The 18,384-nt window shown below is 45.5% G+C and overlaps 2 protein-coding genes across 3 annotated transcripts in view; one reads left to right on the top strand and one right to left on the bottom strand.

Annotated features, from left to right (window-relative positions):
* The window catches only part of LOC139274123 (zinc finger protein 665-like), a 78,287-nt gene extending 69,669 nt beyond the window's left edge, over nt 1–8,618 (bottom strand). The window contains exon 1 of the mRNA XM_070891166.1: nt 8,124–8,618. The gene's annotated coding sequence lies outside the window, so the exon portion shown is untranslated. The remainder of the gene's footprint in view (nt 1–8,123) is intronic.
* Nucleotides 8,619–16,952: 8,334 nt separating this feature from the next.
* Nucleotides 16,953–18,384, top strand: part of LOC139273627 (gastrula zinc finger protein XlCGF57.1-like) — a 70,339-nt gene continuing 68,907 nt past the window's right edge. For both annotated transcript variants that reach the window (XR_011595259.1, XM_070890599.1), the window contains exon 1: nt 16,953–17,060. The gene's annotated coding sequence lies outside the window, so the exon portion shown is untranslated. The remainder of the gene's footprint in view (nt 17,061–18,384) is intronic.

Below are 18,384 nucleotides of genomic sequence, written 5' to 3'. Positions count from 1 at the left end.
GGCGGGGAGCGGGGGGGGGGAGGGTTCAGGTGAGAGGAAATTTAAAAAGTCAAAGAGCAAAGAGAAGGCAATAGAGCAGGGTTGCACTGTGGGAAATGAGAATCAGACTGTATGTATAAAAATAAGAGTGTAACAGAAAGTAGGGTCAAAGCAGGGAAAAATGGTAAAAAGTCAAAATTAAAAGTTCTTTATCTGAATGCACGCAGCAGTCGTAACAAGATAGATGAGTTGACGGCACAAATAGATACAAATGGGTATGATCTGATAGCCATTACAGAGACGTGGTTGCAAGGTGACCAAGGCGGGGAACTAAATATTCAGGGGTATTTAACAATTCAGAAGGATAGACAGAAAGGAAAAGGTGGGATAGTTTTGTTAATAACCAATGAGATCAGTGCAGTGGTGAGAAATGATTTTGGCTCAGAAGATCAAGATGTAGAATCAGTTTGGGTGAAGATAAGAATTAATAAGGGGAAGAAGTCACTGGTGGGTGTAGTCTATAGGCCCCCTAACAGTAGCTACACTGTTGGATGGAGTATAAATCAAGAAACAATGGAGGCTTGTAAGAAAGGTACGGCAATAATCATGGGCGATTTTAAGCTTCATATTGATTAGACAAATCAAATTGGCCAAGGTAGACTTGAGGAAGAGTTTATAAGAGTGTATCTGGGATGGTCTCCTTGAACAGTACGTTGCAGAACCAACCAGGGAGCAGGCTATCTTAGATCTGGTATTGTGTAATGAGAGAAGATTAATAAATGACCTCATAGTGAAGGATCCTCTAGGAAAAAGTGAACATAACATGGTTGAATTTCAAATTCAGTTGGAGAGTGAGAAAGTCAGATCTCAAACCAGTGTCCTGATTCTAAATAAAGGCGACTGAAAAACTATGAAAGCAGAACTAGGGATGTTCGCTGATGACGCCACAGTATTCAGTTCCATTTGCAACTCCTCAGATAATGCAGCAGTCCATGCCCGCTTACAGCAAGACCTGGACAACATTCAGGCTGGGGCTAATAAGTGACACAGAAACATAGAAAATAGGTGCAGGAGTAGACCATTCGGCCCTTCGAGCCTGCACCACCATTCAATAAGATCATGGCTGATCATTCCCTCAGTACCCCTTTCCTGCTTTCTCTCCATACCCCTTGATCCCTTTAGCCGTAAGGGCCATATCTAACTCTCCCTTGAACATATCCAATGAACTGGCATCAATAACTCTCTGCGGTAGGGAATTCCACAGGTTAACGACTCTCTGAGTGAAGAAGTTTCTCCTCATCTCGGTCCTAAATGGCTTACCCCTTATCTTTAAGTCTGTGACCCCTGGTTCTGGACTTCCCCAACATCGGGAACATTCTTCCTGCATCTAACCTGTCCAATCGTCAGAATTTTATTTGCTTCAATGAGATCCCCTCTCATTCTTCTAAATTCCAGTGAATATAAGCCTAGTCGATCCAGTCTTTCTTCATACGTCAGTCCTACCATCCCGGTAATCAGTCTGGTGAACCTTCGCTGCACTCCCTCAATAGCAAGTATAAAAGAAGATAGCCATCCGTGGCTAACTAAAGAAATAAAGGACGGTATCCAACTAAAAACAAGGGCATACAAAGTGGCCAAAACTAGTGGGAGGACAGAAGACTGGGAAGCTTTTAAAAGTCAGCAAAGAATGATTAAACAATGATTAAGGAAGGGAAGATAGACTATGAAAGTAAACGAGCACAAACTATAAAAACAGTCTCTATTGGTATATAAAAAGGAAAAGAGTGGCTAAAGTAAATGTTGGTGCCTTAGAGGACGAGACCGGGGAATTAGTAATGGGGAACATGGAGATGGTAGAAACTTTGAACAGATATTTTCTATCAGTCTTTACGATAGAGGACACTAACAATATTCCAACAGTGGATAGTCAAGGAGCTATATGGGGGGAGGAACTTAACACAATCACAATCACTAAGAAGGTGGTACTCAGTAAGATAATGGGACTAAAGGCAGATAAATCCCCTGGACCTGATGGCTTGCATCTGTGGGTCTTAAGAGAAGTAGTGGCAGGGATTGTGGATGCATTGGTTGTAATTTACCAAAATTCCCTGGATTCTGGGGAGGTCCCAGCAGATTGAAAACTGCAAATGTAACACCCCTATTTGAAAAAGGAGGCAGACAAAAAGCAGGAAACTATAGACCAGTTAGCCTAACATCTGTGGTTAGGAAAATGTTGGAGTCCATTGTTAAAGAAGCAGTAGCAGTTCAGTTGGATGAGCAAAATTGGTCAGGCAGAATCAGCATGGATTTATGAAGGGGAAGTCATGTTTGACAAATTTGCTGGAGTAAGGAACAGGGTGGATAAAGGGGAACCAGTGGATGTGGTGTATTTGGACTTCCAGAAGGCATTTGACAAGGTGTCACGTAAAAAGTTACTGCACAAGATAAAAGTTCACGGTGTTGGGAGTAATATATTAGCATGGATAGAGGATTGGCTAACTAACAGAACAGAGTCAGGATAAATGGTTCATTCTCTGGTTGGCAACCAGTAACTAGTGGGGTGACACAGGGATCAGTGCTGTGACCCTAACTATTTACAATTTATATTAACGACTTGGAGGAAGGGATCGAGTGTAACGTAGCCAAGTTTGCTGACGATACAAAGATGGGAGGAAAAGCAACGTGTGAGGAGGACACAAAAAATCGGAGAAGGATATAGACAGGCTAAGTGAGTGGGCAAAAATTTGGCAGATGGAGTATAATGTTGAAAAGTGTGAGGTCATGCACTTTGGCAGAAAAAAAATCAAAGAGCAAGTTATTATTTAAATGGAGAAAGATTGCCAAGTGCCGCAGTATAGCGGGACCTGGGGATACTTGTGCATTAAACACAAAAGGGTAGTATGCAGGTACAGCAAGTGATCAGGAAGGCCAATGGTATCTTGGCCTTTATTGCAAAGGGGATGGAGTATAAAAGCAGGTAAGTCTTGCTACAGCTATACAAGGTATTGGTGAGGCCACACCTGGAATAGTGTGTGCAGTTTTGGTTTCCATATTTACGAAAGGATATACTTGCTTTGGAGGCAGTTCAGAGAAGGTTCACAAGGTTGATTGTGGGGCTGAGGGCGGGGGGGGGGGGGGGGGTTGACTTATGAGGAAAGGTTGAGTAGGTTGGGCCTCTACTCATTGGAGTTCAGAAGAATGAGAGGCGATCTTATCGAAACTTTTAAGACTTTGAGGGGGCTCGACAAGGTGGATGCACAGGGGATGTTTCCACTGATGGGGGAGACTAGAACTAGAGGTCATGATCTTAGAATAAGGGGCCGCCCATTTAAAAAGGAGATTAGGAGAAATTTGTTCTCTGAGGATTGTAAATCTGTGGAATTCGCTGCCTCAGAGAGCTGGGACATTGAATAAATTTAAGACAGAAATAGACAGTTCCTTAAACGATAAGGGGATAAGGGGTTATGGGGAGTAGGCGGGGAAGTGGGCGGGGAAGTGGAGCTGAGTCCATGATCAGATCAGCCATAATCTTATTGAATGGCGGAGCAGGCTCGAGGGGCCGTATGGCCTACTCCTGTTTCTATTTCTTATGTACACTGTCTAACGAAACGCTCCCAGGGCAGGTGCAGCATGGGTTAGATACAGAGTAAACCTCCACCTACACTGTCCCATCAGAGACTCCAAGGGCAGGTACAGCAAGTATTAAGTACAGAGCAAATTTCCCTCTACACTGTCCCATAAAACACTCCAAGGGCAGGAACATAAGAAATAGGAGCAGAGTAGACCATTTGACCCCTCGAGCCTGCTCCGCCATTCAATAAGATCATGGCTGATCAGATCCAGGCCTCAACTCCACTTCCCCGCCCACTCCCCATAATCCTTGACTCCCTTATCATTCAAAAATCTGTCTATCCCTATCTTAAATACATTCAATGACCCAGCCCCCACAGCTCTCTGAGGTAATGAATTCCAAAGATTCACAACCCTCAGAGAAAAAATTGCTCCTAATTTCCCTTTTAAATGAGCGACCCCTTATTCTGAAACTATGCCCCCTGGTGTTAGATTCCCCCATGTGGGGAAACATCCTCTCTGTATCTACCCTGTCAAGCCCCCTCAGAATCTTATACGTTTCAATAAGATCACCTCTACGTCTTCTAAACTCCAATGAGTACAGGCCCAACCTGCTCAATCTTTCTCATTATGACAACCCCTTCATCTCAGCAATCAACCTCGTGAACCTTCTCTGAACTGCCTCCAGTGCAAGTATATCCTTCCTGAAATAAGGAGACCAAAACTGTATGTAGTACTCCAAGTGTGGTCTTACCAATGCCATGTACATTTGCAGCAGGACTTCCCTACTTTTATATTCCATCCCCCTTGCAATAAAGGCCAACATTCCATTTGCCTTCCTAATTAATTGCTGTAACTGCATGCTAAATTCTTGTGTTTCATGTACAAGGATCCCCAGATCCCGCTGTACACGGCATTTTGTATTCTCTCCCCATTTAAATAATAATTAGCTTTTTTATTTCTCCCAGCAAAGTGAATAAGCTCACATTTTCCCACATTATACTCCATCTGCCAAAGTATTGCCCACTCACTGAGCCTATCTATATCCCTTTGTAGATTATTGGAGTCCTCGTCACAACTTGCTAGGTTAGCACAGTTTAGATACACAGTAAATCTCCGTCTACATTATCCCATCAAACACTCCCAGAGCAGGTACAGCACGGGTTAGTTACAGAGAAAAGCTCCCTCCAAACTGTTCCATCAAACACTCTCAGGGCAGGTAGAGCAAGAGTTAGATACAGTGTAAATCTCCCTCTAAACTGTCCCATCAAACACTCTCAGGGCAGGTAGAGCAAGAGTTAGATACAGTGTAAATCTCCCTCTAAACTGTCCCATCAAACACTCTCAGGGCAGGTACAGCACGGATTAGATAAATTGTAAAGTTCCCACTACACTCTCCCATCAAATACTCCCAAGGCAATTACAGTATGGGTTAGATACAGAGATACAAACTCTGCCTGAACAGGTACAACATGGGTTAGATACTGCGTAAAGCTCCCTTTACATTGTCCCGTCAAATACTCCCAGGGCAGGTATGGTACTGGTTAGATACAGAGTAAAGCTCCCTCTACACTGACCCAACAAACACTTCCAGGGGAGGTACAGCATAGGTTAGATACAGAGTAAAGCTCCCTATGCATTGTCCCATCAAACAGACCCAGGGGCAGGTACAGCACAGGACAAATACAGAGGAAATCTTCCTCTACACTGTCCCATCAAACACTCGCAGGGAAGGTACAGCATGGGTTAGATACACTGTAAATCTTCCTCTACACTGTCCCATCAAACACACCCAGGGCAGGTACAGCATGGGTTAGATACAAAGTAAAGTCCCCTCTGCACTGTCCCATCAAATACTTGCAGGACAGGTAAAGCACAGGTCAGATACAGAGTAAAACTCTATCGACATTATCCCATCAAACACTCCCAGGACAGGTACAGCACGGGTTAGATGCAGAGTAAATCTCCCTTATTACAACAGTGGCTACAATCCAAAAGTACTTCATTGGCTGTAAAGCGCTTTGAGAGGTCCGGTGGTCGTGAAATGCACCAAATAAATCCAAGTCTTTCTCCCTCTACACTGTCCCATCAGATGCTGCCAGCCCATAATGAGCTGGGGTCAGTGAGGTTAGTCGCTAGGCATTGCAGTGATGTCATAAAGCAGGGCCATTTAAAGGTGGAGAGCTGGGACATCCTGTCTCAACACACATCCCGCTGTTCATACTGAGAATCCCTGGGGAAGGGCCAGGGCCAGGGCCCAGAGTGTGGAACACAACCAAGGGGGAAAGAGGAGGAGACACGTTGCAGTGTGGGAGATGAGGGAGGAGTCTGCTCATTCCCAGGGCAGGTCAGACAAAGTGCTTTGAGTGGTGGGTCCAGCACTGAAACTGAAAACAAACCAAAGGGAATAAATAAAGATCCAATCCAAAGGAACAAGCAACGGGTCATTGGGCAGAAATCACAACCGGCCCAAAGTTATTCAATGGGCGAGCATCGATTGCTTATTGTGGGAAGTTCCACACTTCAACCATCCATTGAGTGAAGAAAGGTTTCCTAACATCTCTCTTGAATGGCCTGACTCTGATTTTAAGGTTATGTCCCTTGTCCTAGACACCCCAAGCAGCAGAATAAATTTCTCGCTATCTACCCTAGCAATTGCTTTCAAATTCACATTAAATTCCCAGAGACTAGGTGGAGTATGGGTTGGATACAAAGTAAGTTTCCTCTATACTGCCACTGGGCGAACTTCAGTGTCCACCCTGAGCGCACTGGGCAGCTTATCAATTAAAATTCAGCAGCAGTACAAAACTTTCCACCTGCAGCTCCTGATCAGTTTCAGGTTAAAGCTCCCTCTAAACTGTCCCAGGGCAGGGACAGCACGAATTAGATACACAGTAAATCTGTGTCAGAGGAACTGTACCCCAGTGAGAGTCAGTGCCAGAGGAAACTGTACCCCAGTGAGTCAGTGCCAGAGGCTAAACTGTACCCTAGTGAGAGTCATGACAATTCGAAATATCTTCAGTTATCAGCAACAAATTGCATTAATATCGTGCCTTAAAAGTAGTAAAATGTCCCAAGGCAATTCAAAGGACCGTTATCAAACAAAATTTGACATCCAGTCACGTAAGGAAATATTAGCACAAGTGACTAAAAGCTTGTTCAAAACGATAGGTATTAAGGAGTGTAATAAAGAGGTTTAGGGAGGGAATTCCAGAGCTTATGGCCTCAGCAGCTGAAGGTACGACCACCAATATTGGAGGTATGAAAATTGGGGCTGCTCAAGAGGCCAGAATTGGAGGATTGTAGGGTTGGAGGAGGTTACAGCAATAAGGAGGGACAAGGTCCTGGTCAGATGCCAAAACAAGGATTTGAATTTTGAAATTGAGGCACTGATGGAGCAGGAGCCAATGTAGTTCAGCGAGCTCAGGGGTGATGGGTGAAGGGAAATTGATACAAGTTGGGATGAGAGGGCTGAGGACAGATTGATTAGAATAGGCCTATATTCTCTGGAGTTTAGAAGAATGGAAGGTGATATCATTGAAACATAAAATTCTTAGAAGAATTGACAAGGGCCGGATAGTCTCGAACTAGGGATCGATCCTAGTATTAGGATGAGATCGCCTATTTAAGACTGAAATGAGAAGATATTTCTTCACTTAAGAGTTGTGAATCTTTGAAATTCTCTATCGAATAGAGATCTTACTATATGGCAGAGTAGATGGGAGGGGTCGTATGGCCTACGCCTGCTATTTCTTGTGTTCCTGAGTAAGGATACGGGCAGGAGTGTTTTTGATAAGATTAAGTTTACGGAGAGTACATGGTGTGAGGCCGATCAGGAGAATATTGGAATAGTCCAATGTCATGATAACAGAGGCATGGATGAGGAAGGGGCAGATACCGGCGATGTTATGGAGCTGGAAGTAAGTGTACTCGGTGATTGAGAGAATATGGGTTCAGAAGCTCATCTCGGGGTCAAGTTCAACGCCAATAAATAAATTGCAACTCTCCGTATCTCTATCTCACTATATTAGAATACTACATATCTCTAGTGATCAATTAATCGTAAATGCTTCAATATTAGTAGTTATCAATATATTTTCTTATAATTCTAAATGTTCATGAATGAATAATTGATTCTGTCAGTGATAGGCCGTGCTGGTATTTCAGATTGGTCTGTGCATCGTGATCTCTGAATTGACGACGTGCTTCCGGTTCAATCTTTCCATTGGCTTCCTCACCAGATGGGAAATATTTGAACATTGAGATCTGATGGTGTCGGTGTGAGTTCAGCCCCACCTAATGTACAGAGACTGGTCCATCTGCTGGGCTCTGCCTCAAACTGGAGTCACCTCTTAGATCAAAGCCCTTTACTCTAAAACACACACAAGATTCACTGTGATTGTGTGTTTACAGACAGAAAGTGATCTCACTTCACATCCCATTGCACGACCTCATGCTGGATAATTGTGCTCGGTGGTCAGACTCTCCCAGTCTCATTTCCTGTCTTACCTTGTAACCTGTGTGTACTGTCTACAGGACCGGTGTGTATCTGAGTAAATGGCACTTTCTCTTACCTTTCTCCCCAGTCGATCTATTGAAGCACTTTCAATCGGAAGGGGCTCCCTGGTTGGTGCTCTCACAATCCTGTGCTGGTTCACCTGCTGTTGTTCCTCAGTCCACAATCCCTGTTTCCTTCCAGCTGTGGAACTTTCTCAAACACTCCGCCATTTACTGGGAGATCTAATTATGACAGATCACAAAATTAGAAGAATATTAATGTTGTGAAGTGGAATGTAGTGTAAAGTGTTTTTCCAACGTTTCAGAAAAGTATATGTCCAGTATTTCTGTTTGATTTTATCCTTTTCCTCAAGATTCCTGAGCCGCCCGTCTGGACTGACAGAAAATCACCAGAATTCTCCCCGGCTTACACGCTGTCTGATATCACTGGGCCCCCAAGTTACACACTGTCTCATCCCACTGGACCCCCGGGTTACAGAGTCTGATCTCATTGAGCCTCCGGATTACACACTGAGCTAACTGGGCCCCCGGGTTACACACCGTCTGATCTCACTGGGCCCCCGGGTAACACACCGTCTGATCTCACTGGGCCCCCGGGTTACACACTGTCTGAGCTCACTGGGTCCCGGGTCACACACTGTCTGATCTCACTGGGCCCCCGGGTTACACACTGTCTGAGCTCACTGGGCCCCCGGGTCACACACTGTCTGATCTCACTGGGCCCCCGGGTCACACACTGTCTGATCTCACTGGGCCCCCGGGTTACACACTGTCTGATCTCACTGGGCCCCCGGGTTACACACTGTCTGATCTCACTGGGCCCCCGGGTTACACACTGTCTGATCTCACTGGGCCCCCGGGTTACACACTGTCTGATCTCACTGGGCCCCCGGGTTACACACTGTCTGAGCTCACTGGGCCCCCGGGTTACACACTGTCTGAGCTCACTGGAAGTTTCAGTCTATCTCCCGCATGTCCCCAAACCCTGAGCTCCGGGGCTGTGTTCAGTCCGGTGTTTTCCCTCACAGACTCACCGCACCCTCCCCGCCCGCCCGCCGGACGAGCGCTCTGCCCCGGCCCCAGCCGCCCACCAGTCCGGTTCCCCACATTGTCCAACCGCTCGTTACAGCAAACTGCTCAGCATCCGGGGACTGGGGGTGGGGAGTGCGGAGTGCGGCACCGAGCATGCGCACTGCGGAATTCGCGGCCGACTATTGGTTAAACGAAGCAGATTGCCAGCCACTCCCACCAGTAGGAGCCGGCAGCGCCTCAGAGCCCCGCCCACTGTGTTGAAGGGGCGGGCAGCTCGGGGGGCACGTGGCTCCTGATTTGAAAAGCATTCAACCGCCTCACCACGCGCCGGCCGGGTGACGTCACATCAGGCGTCGGTGGTGAGGGGCACGACTGCTCGCAGTGCGCCTGCGCCAGACTCCCTACTCTGTCAATCCCTCACTCCTGCAGTATTAACAATAACTTTTCTTTATAGAGCGCCTTTAACGTAGTAAAACGTCCCAAGGCGCTTCACAGCAGTGTTACAGGACACAACACATACATTTGACACCGAGCCACAAAAGCAGAAATTACGGCAGATGACCAAAAGCTGGGTCAAAGAGGTAGGTTTTAAGGAGGGTCTGAAAGTAGGAAAGAGGCGGAGAGGTTTAGGGAGGGAGTTCCAGAGCTCGGGGCCCAGGCAGCTGAAGGGCCGGACACCGATGGTGGAGCGATTATAATCAGGGATGGTCAAAAGGGCAGAATTTGAGGAGTGCAGACATCTTGTGGGCTGCAACAGATTCCAGAGATCGGGAGGGGCGAGGCCCTGGAGTGATTTGTAAAAAGTGATGTGTGATTATTAACAGCAACAACTTTTAACAGTGAGTCTTGTTTATTTTGTTTATTTGTACATGGGACGTGCTGGCAACGGAAGAATGACCATAATATGATAGAATGCTACATTAACTTTGAAAGTGATTTTGTTAAATCCAAAACTAGGATCTTAAATTTAAACAAAGCAAACTTTTTAGGTATGAGGGGTGAGTTGGCTAAGATAGATTAGGAAACTGCATTAAAAGGTATCAAGATAGATAAGCAATGGCTCGCTTTAAGAATGAATACACAATTTGCAACAATTAATACCTTTTAAGGCACAAAACCCCCACAGGAAAGATGGTCCAACCGTGGCTAACAAGTGAAGATAGCTTTAGATCAAAGGAAGAAGCTTATAATGTTGCCAAAAAGAGCAGTAAGCCTGGGGATTTGGAGCATTTTAGCATTCAGCAAAGGAGAACCAAGAAACTGATGAAGAAAGGGAAAATAGAAAATGAGAGTAAACTAGCGAGAGACATAAAAGCAGACAGTAAAAGCTTCTGTAGGTATGTTAAAAAGGAAAAATTAGCAAAAGTAAACATAAGTCCCCTACAGGCTGAGAAATTATAATGGGGAATAAGGAAATAGCGGAGAAATTAAACCAATACTTTGGGCGGAAATTTGCGGTTGGAAGCTTCTTTTGGGTGAACGCATCCGACCAGAATTTAAAAAAAAAAATTGCCTGATGGTTTCAGAGGAACATAGGATTGTGAGTCTGAGTTTCGTAGTGCAGTGTACAGGAACATGTCTTCCAGGTATGTATTCGTATCCTGGGATCACGTGGGCCTGGACCACCAATGAACATCTAGTATTCTCATTGGTAATAATGGGAGCTCCGGTTGTACGAGCTCCCATTGCTATCAACAGCAACAACTTTATTTATATACCGCTTTTAATGTAGTAAAATGTCCCAAGGCACTTCAGTGTTATGAGACAAAGCAAATAAATTTGACACCGAGCCACATAAGAAGAAATTACAGCAGATGACAAAGTTGGCCAAAGAGTAGCTTTAAGGGGCATCTTAAAGGGGGAAAGAAATGTGAGGCAGAGAGGTTTAGGGAGGGAGTTCCAGAGCTTCGGGCCCAGGCAGCTGAAGGCTGTTGAACAGTTCTAATCAGGAATGCTCAAGAGAGCTAATTTTGAAGAATGCAGACATCACATGGCATTATGAGGCTGAAAGAGATTACAGAGATAGGGAGGGGCAAGGCCATGGAGGGATTTGTAAACAAGGATGAGAATTTTGAAATCGAGATGTTGCTTAACTGGGAGCCAATGTAGGTCAGCGGGCACAGGGGTGATAGGTGATCGGGACTTGGTGCAAGTTAGGACATGGGCTGCTGAGTTTTGGATGACCTCAAATTTACATAAGAACATAAGAAATAGGAGCAAAAGTATGGCCATACGGCCCCTCGAGCCTGCTCCGCCATTTAATACGATCATGGCTGATCTGATCATGGACACAAGTCCACTTTCCAGCCCGCTCCCCATAACCCTTTATTGCCTTCTCAGTTAAGAAACTGTCTCTCTCTGTTTTAAATTTATTCAATGTCCCAGTTTTCACAGCTCTCTGAGGCAGTGAATTCTACAGATTTACAACCCTCTGAGAAGAAATTTCTCCTCATCTCAGTTTTAAATGAGTGGCCCCTTATTCTAAGGTTATGCCCCCTAGTTCTAGTCTTCCCTATCAGTGGAAACATCCTCTCTGCATCGATCTTGTCAAGCCCCCTCATAATCTTATTCGTTTCGATAAGATCACCTCTCAATCTTCTGAATTCCAATGCATCGAGGCTCAACCTATTCATCCTTTCCTCATAAGTCAGCCCCCTCATCTCCAGAATCAACCTCGTGCACCTTCTCTGAGCAGCCTCCAAAGCAAGTATATCCTTTCATAAATAAGGAAACCAAAACTGTACGCAGTATTCCAGGTGTGGCCTCACCAATAGCCTGTATAACTGTAGCAAGACTTCCCTGCTTTTGTACTCCATCCCCTTTGCAATAAAGGCCAAGATTTCAATGGCCTTCCTGATTACTTGCTGTGCCTGCATACTAACCTTTTGTGTTTCATGCACAAGTACCCCCAGGTCCTGCTGTACTGCAGCACTTTGCAATTTTTCTCCATTTATAAAATAACTTGCTCTTTGATTTTTTTTTCTGCTAAAGTGCATGACTTCACAAATTCCATCATTATACTCCATCTGCCAAATTTTTGCCCACTTACTTAGCCTGTCTATATCCTTTTGCAGATTTTTTGTGTCCTCCTCACACATTGCTTTTCCTCCCATCTTTGTATCATCAGCAAACTTGGCTTCGTTACACTTGGTCCTTTCTTCCAAGTTGTTAATATAGATTGTAAATAGTTGGGGTCCCAGCACTGATCCCTGCGGCACGCCACTGGTTACTGATTGCCAACCAGAGCATGAACTATTTATCCAACTCTCTGTTTTCTGTTAGTTAGCCAAGCCTCTATCCATGCTAATATATTACCCTCAACCCCGTGAACTTTTATCTTGTGCAGTAATGTTTTATGTGGCACCTTGTCAAATGCCTTCTGGAAGTCCAAATACATTACATCCACTGGTTCCCCTTAATCCAACCTTCTTGTTACATCCTCAAAGGATTCTAGCAAATTTGTCAAACATTACTTCCCCTTCATATATGCAAATATGTTTGATTAACGTGAAAATATAAATTGCGTTCAACGCCCTACTAGCCTCTCTTTGTCTGTCTCTCTCTCCTCCTAAACTGAGGGACATTTAACAGTGATCTATCCATCCCATCCTCATCACCCAGAGATGACTATCAGAGTGAGCGGCAGAGAGACAGGCATAGTATCAGCCTTAAACACCCTAACTGTGTCTGCATATTAGGGTCAATACTAGTATCACACATTCATGTATAACACCAATGGGGGGAGAGAGCACACACATTATCAGTCTTATACTTGGCATCAGTGTCTCCATATTACGCTGAGTAACAGTGCCTCACTGTCATGTATAGCACCAGAGAGAGAAACAGTGTCTGACATATCAAGAAAGACTGGATCAACTGGGCTTGTATTCACTGGAGTTCAGAAGAATGAGAAGGGATCTCATAGAAACGTTTAAAATTCTGACGGGTTTATACAGGTTAGATGGAGGAAGAATGTTCCCAATGTTGGGGAAGTCGAGAGCCAGGGGTCACAGGCTCAGGATAAGGGGTAAGCCATTTAGGACTGAGATGAGGAGAAACTTCTTCATTTAGAGAGTGGTGAACCTGTGGAATTCTCTACCACAGAAAGTTGTTCAGGCCAATTCACTAAATATATTCAAAAAGGAGTTAGCTGTAGTCCTTACTACCAGGGGGATTAAGGGGTATGGCGAGAAAGCAGGAATGGGGTACTGAAGTTGCATGTTCAGTCATGAACTCATTGAATGGCGGTGAAGGCTCGAAGGGCCGAATGGCCTACTCCTGCACCTATTTTCTTTGTTTCTATGTGCCAGTGTTGTACTCACAAGTGTGTCCACATCACGTGAAATAACAGTATCCCGCCTTCACAAACAGTAAGAGATCGAGAGAGAGAGATCGAGATCGAGGCAGGACGGTGAGACACAGAAACATGCACAGTATCAGTTCCAGACTGACCTGTGAAGTCTGCTTTTATCCTGAAAGTCCCCATTGGAGGGACAGAAGTTAAAGTCTCTCACTGATAATTGTACTACAGACAGACACATTATTAATCCCACACTGCAGGACAGTGTCAGAGAGTGAAAAAAACAACGTCTCACATTTAACCCTCGCTTGCCTGTTGTACTCTCTGCAATCTTGCAGCTCAGGGCCGTTCGGTATTACTCTGACCCAGTGTTTCACTCTGATTAAATTAATCTGGGACTGTGTCTGTCAGATATTAACTCCTGCACGGTCCCAGCAAACACTCCTACTCCCCCGTCCCTCCGATGTTTCTGCAGGATTGCTTTGTGAGGACAGGCTCATGAATGGAAAAACAATGTGCACGGAATGATCCCAAATTGAGCATCTCAAAGGGACTTTAAACAATCTCTATCCTTGCTCCCCAGGCCCAGTTCCTTTGCTCATATTCTTATTAAAGTGAATTGGGCAAGTTCACTTTGCTGATTATAAGACTGCGCATGTGCGGATCAGCCCCGTCCCTTGAGTGGATTTCCAGGAAGCAGAAGAGCACATGCGCCCTCCCCTCCTCCAGCCCTGCCTGTGAGCACCATTCACTCAGTGAGCGGAAGAAGATGGTTTAAACAACCGGAATGGAGACACCGCGGCCCCGGGGTAAGGCAGCGAGCAGCAGCCTCCTTACAGCAGCACATCGCTTTGGGAGCGTGTCCGCAGATGGGCTCAGAGATCGGCACTGAGTCCGGGGGAAGTTCAGGGGAGTCGGAGGTTGTGTGTAACAGGCGGAGTGGAGCAAGAACTGGTCTCAGTGTGTGGAGTGAGTGGGGGAAGGGAGAGGCCATTCTTGGGCTGTGTGTGGACAGCATGTGTCCCGGGTAAGGGAGACAGAATGGGAAGGATCTGCTGTTTACAATCATTGCTGCTTTCTCCCTGCAAACCAGTAGTGAACGTTCCTGCTTTAGTTCCAGTCTCAGTCTGTTTGTTGTCAGAGACTCTCAAAGCAAGTGCTCTACTCGGAACTCCTTCAACCCAAACGAACCAAAGGTGGGCAGCGGAAACATCACAAGTACACCCTCAAAGCCTCCCTGATAAAGTGCGATATCCCCACTGACACCTGGGAGGCCCTGGCCCAAGACCGTTCTAAGTGGAGGAAGTGCATCCGGGAGTGCACTGAGCACCTCGAGTCTCATTGCCAAGAGCCTTCAGAAATCACGCGCAGGCAGCGGAAAGAGAGTGCGGCAAACCAGTCCCGCCCCCCCCACCCCACTTCCCTCAACGACTATCTGCTCCATCTGTGACAGGGACTCTGGCTCTCGTATTGGACTGTTCAGCAACCAAAGAACTCACTTCAGGAGTGGAAGCAAGTCTTCCTCGATTCCGAGGGACTGCCTATGATGATGATCATTGGACAGTGAGCGGTGGAAGCAGAGCCGGACACAGGATTTATACAAGGAGCATCTATTGCAGGCACTGGGTGAGAAATGTGAAGGACATGTTTTAAACAGCGGCTCTTTGTTTTTGGTTGAACGGTTAGTGCCCTGGGAGAGTAGAGCAGCAATCTGAGCTGTGTAAAAGTCCGTGCTCCATCGGGTCGTCCCATTCCTGAAGCAGGGCAGGGGTTGAGTTGTGTCTGGATGTCAGTAAATTGCTGTAAATCTGCCCAACACACTTGGTGTGCAGAAGCTGAGTGCTGCAGTACTGCAGTGGAGTCAGACACTGACACTGTTTGTATCGCTGGCTTCCCTTTGTGAATGTTCATAATGATTACTAATTGAACGATTACATTCATCACTTTAGTCTTTTCTACCCCTCTTATTCTTGAATGATCAGAGATACCTTCTCCTCCGACAGGCAAGGAATTGAAGGAACCGGAGCAAATGTGAGGTTTCCACCACCTGAGACATCAGGAACAGTGCAACCAGCTCCTCCTCACACACAGTAGGTACGGTACCTATCACAGTGTGCGGATACACAGACAGGTTGTCCAAATTAAATATGTTTATGGTGCTGAATGGCTTCCTTCTATTCCTGTGTAACAGGCCTGAGGGGGCTGATGGCCACCTCCTGTTGCTAGTGTAACAGACTGGAGATACTGAGTAACCTTCTCGTGTTCTTAATGTAATAAACACGAGGTTCTTAAAGGCTTCCTCTTTCATATGTAACAAGCTCTCGGGGCAGAATGACCTTCCCCTGTACCTATGTATCAGGCTAGAATGGGATGGAATAGAATAGCCTCCTTTAGTTCTTATGTAACAGGTTCCAGGGGCTGAATAACCACTTCTATTCCTGTGTAACAGACTCCAGGGGCTGAATGGCCTCCTCCAGTTCCAATGTAACAAGCTCGAGGGGCTGAATGCCATTCTCCTGTTCCCATGAAACAGTCCCGGGGGATGAATGCCCTTGTCCTATTCCTAATGTAACAGACCTGAGGGGCAGAATTGCTTCCTCCTATTGCTTTCTAACTCCAATGGCTGAATGACTCTCTCCAGTTCCTAATGTAACAGGCTCAAGGAGCAGAATGGCCCTCTCCAGTTCCTAGAACTTTCTCGGAGGGGGTGAATAGCCTCCTCCAGTTCCTACGTAACATGCTTGAGGGTCTGAATGGCCTACTCCTGTTCCGATGTGAAAGGCTCGAGGTGGCTGAATGGCCTCCTCCTGTTCGAAAGTAAAAGGCTCCAGAGGATGAATGGCCTCCTCTATTCCTGTGTAACAGTATCCAGTCGATGCATTGCCACCACTAATTCCTTTTCGCAAGGCTGAGGTGCTGAATGCTCACCTCCTGTTTCAATGCAACAAATACGAGGGCTGAAGGGCCTCCTATTCATTTGTAACAGGTTTGAGGGGCTGAATGGTGTCCATCTATTCCTGTAAAGCAGACTCCAGGGCTGAATGGCCCACTCCAGTTCCTAATGTAACAGAGTCGAGGGGCAGAATGGCTGACTGTTCCTATGTAACAGGATCCAGGGACTGAACGGGCCTCCTCCTGTTCTGTATGTAACACGCTCGAAGGGATGATTTGCCTTTTTTTAATTTGTTCACTGGATGTCGGTGTTGCTGGTAAGGCCAGCATTTATTGCCCATCCCTAATTGCTCTGGAGAAGATGGTGGTGAGCCACCTTCATCAATGGCTGCAGTTCGTGTGATGATGGTACTCCCACAGTACTGTGAGGGAGGGAGTTCTGTTCCTCTAACAGATTCCATGTGCTGAAAGGCCTCCTCAAGTTCCCAGATCCAGGGACTGTTCTTCTCCGTTGTTTTGGAAATAGCATCGGCAGTAAACAGGAGCTCAATACTTCTTGTGCACCAGCTCTCTGATCGGCGCTCCTCGCGCTGATTATGTTTTATCATCTCGCTCAAATGTCCCAAAATGTTGCTTTCTTTTCCATCACCTCTTGGGTTATTAGCCAAGTTTGCATCAAGCAAATCGTGATCTCACCAGTAACAGCACTTTCCCGACTGTTATCCAAGAGGCTGCTTCTGACATTTTCTTCTGCTTAAATGTTAACCACGTAAGTAACTGAAAATCTTCATTTCTACAGCAACAACAAACACTAGCATTTATGTTAGATACAGAGTGAATCGAACACTCACTCACTGTACGACAGACTGACAGATACAGAGTGAATCCCACACTCACTGCATCACTGAGAGATATGGTTTATATTATGCACTAATAGCTCGTCTCTACTCCAAATGTTTCTGAATCGCATTCGTCCAATATAATGTGCAAAACTTTTGTCTGTTGGGGTCATCTCTGATCTGTAAATTTCACAAATATCGGATAAAACCCACTCTCTCATACCAGAAACTGACAGGTACAGAATAAATCCCACACTCTCATACCAGAAACTAACAGGTACAGAGGAAACACACACTCGCTTACCCCAGAATGAGAGATCCAGAATGAATCCCACATTCACATTGCACAAACTGACATGTAAAGGTAAAAATCCACACTCAGATACCAGAAACTGACACCCCACACATCTACCACAAACTGAGTACAGAAAAAAAAACACAATCACATCCCAGAAACTGACAGGTACATATTAATTCCTACACTCACACAGCAGGAACTGACAAGTACAGAATAAAACCCACATTCACAAAGCAGAAACTGACAGGTACAGAATACAATCAACACCCAGATTCCAGAAACTGACAGGTACAGAATGCAATCCTCACTTAGATACCAGAAAGTGACTGGTACAGATTAAAACCACAGTCACATATCAGAAACTGACAGGTACCGATTCAACCCCATACTCTCATACCGGAATCTGATAGGTACTGAATAAAATCCATACTCCAATCCGAAAAATTGACATACTGGTCAATATCCACTCACATACCAGAAGCTGATGATATAGGTTAAAGGACACACATAACAGAAACTGACAGGTACAGATAAAGATTCGCTTAGATACCAGAAACTGACAGATACAGAATAAAATCTACACTCCCATCAAAACTTGACAGGTACAGAATAAATCCCACATTCACATAGCAGAAACTGACAGGTACAGTATGAAACCCACACCCACGTATCTGAGCAATAATATGCAAGTAAAACCCATACTCGCCTATTGGAAACTGACAGGGAAACACACACGCACCAGAGACTGATGGAACGAGTAGAACAGTTTAGGCACCCTTTCTCCAGTGTCAGGCTCACACACTCGTTTTTTCAATGTGGCCCATTTAATTAGTGACAAAAGCAACTTGTGAAACAATCCCATTTTTGCTAATTTAATTTGTGACAAAAAGATGGTCTGAGCATGCGCTAAATACTCCTCCCCTCCGCACACAGTGTTTAAACTGACAGGAAGGGCC

Source organism: Pristiophorus japonicus, chromosome 9 (genome assembly GCF_044704955.1).
Source record: "Pristiophorus japonicus isolate sPriJap1 chromosome 9, sPriJap1.hap1, whole genome shotgun sequence".
NCBI classification, from domain to species: Eukaryota; Metazoa; Chordata; class Chondrichthyes; family Pristiophoridae; genus Pristiophorus; species Pristiophorus japonicus.
The sequence above is the reverse complement of the archived record's forward strand: the minus strand, read 5'-3'. Positions and strand labels throughout refer to the sequence as shown.